Raw genomic sequence first — 8,501 nt, forward strand, 5'->3', positions numbered from 1 at the left:
TCCCAAGTGAATAGAAGCTTTGTTTACCCCTTGTTTGGATGGTTTCCTGATGTTAAGGAAAAGGCGCAATAAAAGGCTTATTTAGGAGGCGCATGCGCGATGACGAGGAGAGTAGCAGCCTAAGCTGAGAGCTCCCGCACCCGCCACATAAAACAACGACAGACCAACATTTAAAAATCATTTTTCCCGACAATAAACACTACGCACGAACAGGGGAACACATCAGGATGGCCCCACAACCTACCAAAAAAAAATCTACCGGCGACATGCGCAAGTATGTGAGCCGAGCCGCAACGCGGGGGGCCGAGGCTGAAATGGCGCCGGGCGCCATAGCGGGATCCGACTCCGATCGGGAGGAGGAGAGAGAGGACGCGGCAGGCCAGCTCCCGGTACGAAGATGCGACTTCGACCGGCTCTATGCTAATATGAAGTCGCTCTTCCGTGCCGAAATACAAGAGCTCAAACAAGAAATCCAAGGCCTGGGAGAACGCACTGGGGCATTAGAAGACAGCATGGCGGCCTCCAACACTGCAGTGAGAAAGGCGGAGAAGAGAGCTAACCACCTGCAGGCGCAAATAGCGGAGTTGGCTGAGCGGCAGGAAGACGCGGAGAACAGAGACCGCAGAAGCAACCTCCGCATTAGAGGCATCTCTGAAGACGTGGCGGATATTAAAGACTTTATAACCCGCTGGTTGTCTGTGTTGTTACCGGGGGTACCTGCGTTAGAGCTGGCAATGGACCGTTGCCACCGGGCCCTCCGGAGTAGGCCAGTGGCCCCCGACCACCCTAGAGACATTATCGCCAGGATGCACTATTATAGCACCCGAGAAGCTGCGCTCCAATCAGCCCGGGGCCCGAGGCATGCAGTTTCGAAGGCACAGCCATCCAACTATACCAGGACCTCTCCCCTATTACCCTGTCTCGCCGTAAGAAGCTCCAACCAGTTACGAAAATACTGCGGGACAGGGCAGTAAGATACAGGTGGACCTTCCCATTTGGACTACTGGTCCTGCGGAATGGGAAGGCCATCTCGATGAAGGAGCCGGAGGAAGCCCCAGAGTTCCTCCGCAACCTAGGTCTGGAGGACAGCCCTGTCTCCAATAACAGCAGGGAGCGGAGTCCGCCTGCTGAGTGGCAAAAATCCCCGAGCCCCAAAAATCGTAAGACCCGGGCGACGGAGGAGGAGGTGTAGAGTGGCGCCCTAAAGGACACAGTTGAGTTGGCCACAGTTAGGCCCTAGTTTTTCCCTGACCCTCACCAGAACTACCCTGAAAAAGTGCACGAAATGCACTGCAGACGTCCCAGCACTGACCGGAGATCTCTGGACAACTGCTCCTAAAAGAAGAATAATAGACGAGGAGCCTCCTACCTGAAGTGCCGTTGTAACGAGGGAAAAGAATTCCAGGAAATCCCCGTGACACGCAAGACCAAGAAGATGGCGCCGACAGACCGCATGGAGGGATCACCAGCAACTACCGGAAGTGAAGGTCGTTTGGCGGGAAGAGCCCACGAGGAGACATCCGCTTCCCCTGACGTCCGGCGACTCAATGATGGCACCCGGAAGGACGTCACCGGAAGCAGCAAGACGGCCATCTTGGATGGGGCACACCCGACCGGACACAGGAAATCCCGCGATGCTCCGGCCTCCGGATGCCAGTTGCCACCGGAACTGGATGTGCAGTCCTGGCAGGGATAGAGATAGGACTATAGCGGCAACAGCCGATCTCTCCCTCGCCCTTCCCCTCCCCTTCCCCTCCCCTTCCCTTCCCCTTCCCTTCCCCGGCTGTAAATGATGAGGTGGAAACCGGGAGCGCTTGACTACTTATGGCTACCGGCTATTTATGGCTACAAGCTACTTGCCCACACGCACACACCCCCCCCCCCACGTTCAAACTCTCCAGCTACTTGCCCACACACCCCCCCCCCCCCACGTCCAAACCCACCAGCTACTTGCCCACATGCATACCCCCCCCCCACGTTCAAACTTACCAGCAACTTGCCCACACGCACCCCCTCCTGCCTCCCCCCCTTGCCTCCCCCCCCCCTCCTGCGCATTAAGTCAATGCAAGAAGCATGAGCACTCAGCTCTACAACAATCTCAGACAAACGCACTAGACATACAGACCAAGGTTGCGGCTACCCCCCCCCTCTCCCCCCCCCCCTCTCTCCCCCCCCCTCTCCCCCCCCCCTCTTCCCCCCCCTCTTCCCCCCTCCCCCCTCCCCCCCTCCCCCCCCCCTCTCTTCCCCCCCCCCTCTTCCCCCCCCCCTCTTCCCCCCTCCCCCCCCTCCCCCCCCCTCTCCCCCCCTCCCCCCCCTCTCCCCCCCTCTCCCCCCCTTCCTCCCCTTCCCCCCCCGCTCCCCCTCCCCTCCCCCCCCCCCACTCCCCCTCCCCCCACCCACCCCCCCCACACCCTCCCCCCCCCACTCTTCCTCCCCCCCCCCTCCCCCCACCCACCCCCCTACACCTCCTTCCCCCCCCCTCCCCCAACCCCCCCCCCTGCCTTACCCCCCCCCTGCCTTACCCCCCCCCCAGTTCTCCCCACCCCACCGCCCTCCCCCCCCCCCACAGCCATGTGTAATATACAATATATAATAGGCACAATGACACCAAACCAACAGCATCCTTTGACAGGCACATAAACAACTGGCAATGGGGCCAAGATAATATCCAGGCGAGCAGACACAAAGCTGAGGCACAAAGAGCTGACCGAGGATGCAGCAGTTATAGGATTAGAGTGTGAATCCACAGGGAAACTGAAAGTTTCCGCAGCCAAGGGGACAGCGAGGGCATAAGGGAAAAAATGTTGTGAAGTTGTTGTTTACCATGCTATTAAAAAGAAAGTTATTTGTTCAAAGGCGGAGGCGGGAAGCGCTACGCCCGCCATTGACATGGGACTCCAAGCGGGATCCTGGGTCTTAGCCCCAGGGAGACCCGCACAAGACCCCACTGGGCCGGTACATCTGGGTCGAGAGCCCACCCCCACAGGGGGAGGTGGGGTGCCTAGGTCCGGACCCCCAGAAGGGGCAGTTATGGTACCCTGGGAGGACTACTCTCATAGGGTCACCAAATGTTTATGTCATTACTTCTTTGTTATGTGTTCTACCCCTATGTCTGCTCCCTTCTGTTTCCCCCGCTCCCAGGCCAAAGACACACGAAGACACACTCTGGGCTCCAGACGTCCTTGGACAACTCGACAACACGGGTCCATCATCCAGACCGCCACCGTTAAGAGTCTCACAAACAGCACAAATGGGTAGGGACCTCACAATCATATCCCATAATGTGAAGGGGTTTAACAGCCCCCAGAAACGCCGACTGGCCATGACTGACTATAGACGACTAAACCCGGACATTATCATGTTACAAGAAACACACTTCTCCCGACGCCACTCCCCTAAGTATATTGACAGTAGATATCAGACCTGGGTGTCTGCCGCAGCAAATAAAAAAAGAGAGGAGTCGCAATTCTATTGCACAACCGCCTATCATTGGATATAACCATCACAAAGAGGGATGCTAACGGTCGGTTCTTAATAGTGGTTGGGACCATCGGTGGCCAGCCACTCACTGTAGCAAATGTATATGCCCCCAGCGACCGCACAGACTCCTTCTTTGACCGTTTTTTCAAGACCCTTCAGAGAATAGCACAGGGTGCTATAATTTTAGGTGGGGACTTTAATCAGACTCTCGACCCTCACACGGACAGGTGCACTGTAGGCGGACTGAGAAATCCACAGGGTAGAGCTGCCTGTATCAGGGGCCTCCGGGCCAACAACCTGGTTGATATCTGGTGCGAGCAACACCCAGGGGAAAGAGAATACACATTTTACTCCCACCCACATGACCGCTATAGCAGGATAGACTACCTCTTTGTGACCAACAGAATGGTCTCGCAGATCGCCCACACGGGAATCCATGATATTTCATGGTCAGATCATGCACCAGTAGAGCTGCGGTGCACAGATTACGTGCTTGACAGGCCCGGAGCGACATGGAAACTCAATGAGTATCTAATTAAAATCCCTGAGGTGGCACAATCAATAGAGGGAAAAATCAGGACATATTTTGACGAGAACACGGGTAGCGTGGCATCTCAGTCTATCCTATGGGAGGCCCATAAGGCGACACTCAGAGGAGAACTCATAGGGATTGCTAGTAGGCGGAAGAAAGAAAGGGAAAAAAAGATTCACACTTTACAATCAGACCTAAAAACCCTCTCCGCCCTACACAAACAAAATAAACAAGCCCAAACCCTTAAGGCATGGCTAGACACCAAGACGCAACTAAATTTACTGATGGCCTCCCGAGCTGAGAAGGAGCTGACCTGGTCTAAACGGAAATTCTATGAACGTGCCAACAAGCCAGATACCCCGCTTGCCCGTAAACTCCAAAATAGGAGTAATAACTTCCACATACAGTCAATTCGAACTAATAAAGGTGGCCTCACTTCTGACCCTAAACAAATTGTCGAAGAGTTCAAAACATACTATGAGACCCTATATGATGGGGCGAAGGTCTCCCATTGCGAGACCACTCATAGACAGCTGAAGACGTTTCTGAAAGAGGCAAATTTGCCCAGATTGAGCAGATTGGAAAGGGACGCGCTGCAGGTGGATTTCTCAGGTGAGGAAATATCTGAGGTAATCAAATCACTGAAGTCATCGAAGGCCCCAGGCCCCGATGGTTTCTCTAACCTATATTACAAAAAATTTCGGAAATTATTAGTCCCTCACCTGACTAGGCTATACAACTCATTCTTAGATGGGGCCCCTATACCGAGCCAAATGCTCCAAGCGTCCATATCAGTGATCCCCAAACCAGGGAAGGACCCAGCTGACTGTAAGAGCTATAGGCCAATATCACTAATCAATTCAGATACTAAAAATTTTTCCAAACTATTGGCAAACCGCTTAAACACGGTAATGCCCAAGCTGGTCCACCCAGATCAAGTAGGGTTCATCTGCGGGAGGCAAGCGGCTGATAATACTAGACGGATCATAGACTTAATAGATTTGGCCCAGAAACAGAATAGCCCGTCTATGGCACTTAGCTTAGATGCCGAAAAAGCCTTTGACCGAATTGATTGGCCCTACCTTAAAGGGACGCTTGGGGAGTTCGGCGTGGGAGGGAGAATGCTGAGCGCCATTCTAGCTCTGTATCATGAACCGAGGGCGAGGGTCCGGCACCAGGGCTTCCCCTCGGAGGAGTTCCCGATACAGAGTGGCACCAGACAGGGTTGCCCCCTGTCCCCTCTACTATTCGCGCTATGCATAGAGCCCTTGGCGGCACATATTCGTAATAACCCAGATATAACAGGTATCCAAATTCACGACCAGTCACACAAGGTGGCCCTGTATGCGGACGACATTATCTTAATGTTAACAAAGCCCCTTACCTCCCTGCCAAACGTCTTCAGCCTGCTAGACAAATTTAATAAGATCTCGGGGTTCAAAATTAACCAAACTAAGTCAGAAGCTCTAAATTTAAACCTGCCAAAGGCTACCGCAAAATTGATAGAACTAAATTTTAACTTCAAATGGCAAGCCTCCTCGATTAAATACCTAGGGGTAAATATCACCAAAGAATATAGCGCCTTATATAAAGCCAATTACCCCAGACTGATAAGGACCCTGATGGAGGATCTCAGACTCTGGTCAGGCTATGCAATCTCCTGGATCGGCAGGATCCAATGCCTTAAAATGAACCTCCTCCCCAGAATCCTGTACCTATTTCAGACACTTCCGGTGCAGGTGGTCAGGGCTGACATCCTCCGCTTGCAGTCCTCAATGGTGAAATTCGTCTGGGGTAATAAGAAGCCCCGTATCAAAGCTAGTATATTAATTCGCCCAACTCTAAGAGGAGGACTAGGGGTACTTGCTTGATGGCCTACTTCCGTGCAGCACAATTGACTCAAATCGTACAGTGGCACTTGCCGACGGTTCTCCGAAGGTGGGTAGAACTGGAACGTGAATGTAGCTCCCCGGTGGAGTTACAGGACTTAATCTGGCTTCCGCAGAGAGTACAAAAATCCCTAGGGATACCGCTTGCAACTATGAGGAGCTCGTTGGCAGTTTGGAGGGACACCAGACTCAGATGTGCGCTTACCACCCAGCACACTTATATGACCCCGTTTGTAGGGAACCCTGATTTCGCTCCGGGCATGCCGGGTGGACACCTGGGGGCCTGGAAAACGAAGGGCCTCACGAGGCTTCTACATCTGAAAGGTAGCCCACTATTAAAATCATTCGACCAAATTAAATCTGAAACGGGGATACCAAATTCCGAATTCTTTAGATACCTTCAGATTAGAGCCTTCTACAACAAAATCCCTAAACGCCCGAAGCGTACCAATTTTGAGCAGCTGTGTTCTAGGGGAACGGACACCTCGGGACTTACTTCTACGATCTACAGAGCGGTAGTCTGCCCTGAGACCACAGACGATACCAAACTGACTTATAGACAGGCATGGGAAAACGACTTAGGGGAGACCCTAGAAGACGAAGACTGGGACACAATAGTGCTGGCGGCGGCCAAAAGCTCGATCTGCACGACCCTGAAGGAGAACGCATATAAAGTCCTCATGAGGTGGTACCTCACCCCAATCCGATTAGCAAAGTTTGTGAAAGGTTACCCCCCATTGTGTCCCAAACAATGTGGGGAACAAGCAGACTTGCTGCACATGCTGTGGGGTTGCACCAAAGTGGCACCTTTATGGGAGGAAATCCAAAATTGGCTGGAGAGAATTCTCGGAAGACCGGTCCCCCTGGACCCCTGGCTGTTCCTGCTGGGCAGGCGCAGGCGGGGGCTAGGCAGACCGGCACAAAAACTGATTGCACATTTTGCAACAGCCATGAGGTGCGAACTCGCGGCATTGTGGAAGCAACCAGACTTACCCACGATGATGAAAATTCGGAACAGAATTTGGTATGTTTGCCGGATGGAACAATTGACGAGTCTGGTCAATGACACCGGCACAAATTTTCTAAAAGTATGGGCCCCTTGGCTAGACCAATCTGACATCCCTGGGGTGAGTGCCACCAATATTCTGCAGTGATAATAGAAGATGCGCTCTCCTTTCGGGGCAGTGGCACAGACAACGACAGGCTAGAACACTGATAGGGCAGACACGCGATGACCACGCAGAGACGGACAGTCGGCTCCCTTGAAACAACCACAGTGCCGGTGGCTCAAAAGCACAATCTGGAGACACATTCCATCTGGCCGTCCTGAATGGCCGTCTTACCTGGGCGCCCCCCCCCCCCCTCTCCCTCTCCCCCCCCCCCTTTTTTCCTTTTCCCTAAGTCTGTCCTGTACGTCTTGTAAGTCTTTAATTTTATTTCTCCCGCAGTTGATGCTGTAAAGTGAAATGTTGGGCTCAGGGGCACTCATATAAGATAGCGGGTTGTCAGATATTGTATGTCCTGTACCTTGACCCAGTAAAGAAAGTTTTTGTTGAAAAAAAAAAAAAAGGCTTATTTAATTTCACTATAATCAGTCTCCCTTGCATACCTCTGTGAGCGTTCGCCTACAATATAGAATTCAATGCAGCACACATATTTGTACATACACTATACATGAGCAGGACATGTTCAAATCATGAAAGATGAATTGCTGATTGTTATCATAACATGCACTCCCTTATCCCTAATTTGTGACAACTTTGAACTAACCACAAACCCAGGTAAGCAGACTTATTTTGTATACGCTTAGTGTATAATTTAAAGGTCAACATTAAGGAGGGCCTATTACAAGTAGGCCGCTGCCCTATGTCATTAGCTATATGGGTATAAGAAGTCACCTGACTCTATTACATTCTGCCTAGACACAGCTCAATAAGCACATGTGAGGCACAGAAGACAAATGTTATTTGAAATCAAACAGTTCTCATACCCAGTTATTAGAAGTTGAAATTACTAATATATGTACACAGTAGAGGTGAGTTGAAGATTGGATTTAAGATGGTGTACCTGAGAAGAGAAAGACGAAGTCTGTTAGGATCTTAAAGCAGTAGTCCAACCTGCCTTTTTTTTCTTCCCTTTAATATGTGCATCAATACAATCCATACAATGATAAGTAATTAGCTAAGTTGCCGATCGATCCGTTCTTCTGTGATCGATCGGAGAAGATTCGGCTCAGGGGTTCACTAAATGGCTGTACTGCAGAAGAGGACCAAAAATGCAAAGTTCTCTGGGGAAGATCATGTGGTCAGGCAGTTGCTAGATACAATTGGTGCATTGCTAGAGAAGGGGCAGGGCTCAAAAAGGGGTGTGCCAGAGCCTGTTTCAGAAGAGAAAAGGGATGTGACTTTGTAAATGGTTGCTATAGAAACAAAAAATGCTTGTAATATTATAATACATCAGGCCTGCACAACATACGGCCCGCGTATGTGTGGCCCGCGATGAGTCCGGCCGGGCGCCAGTTTAATAAATAAATAAATAAATTAAAAAAAGTTAAAAAAAAAAAAGTTTAAAAAAAAATGGCGGCGATTCCCCGCGGTCCC

This window comes from Ascaphus truei, chromosome 4 (assembly GCF_040206685.1).
Source record: "Ascaphus truei isolate aAscTru1 chromosome 4, aAscTru1.hap1, whole genome shotgun sequence".
Lineage (NCBI taxonomy): Eukaryota > Metazoa > Chordata > Amphibia > Anura > Ascaphidae > Ascaphus > Ascaphus truei.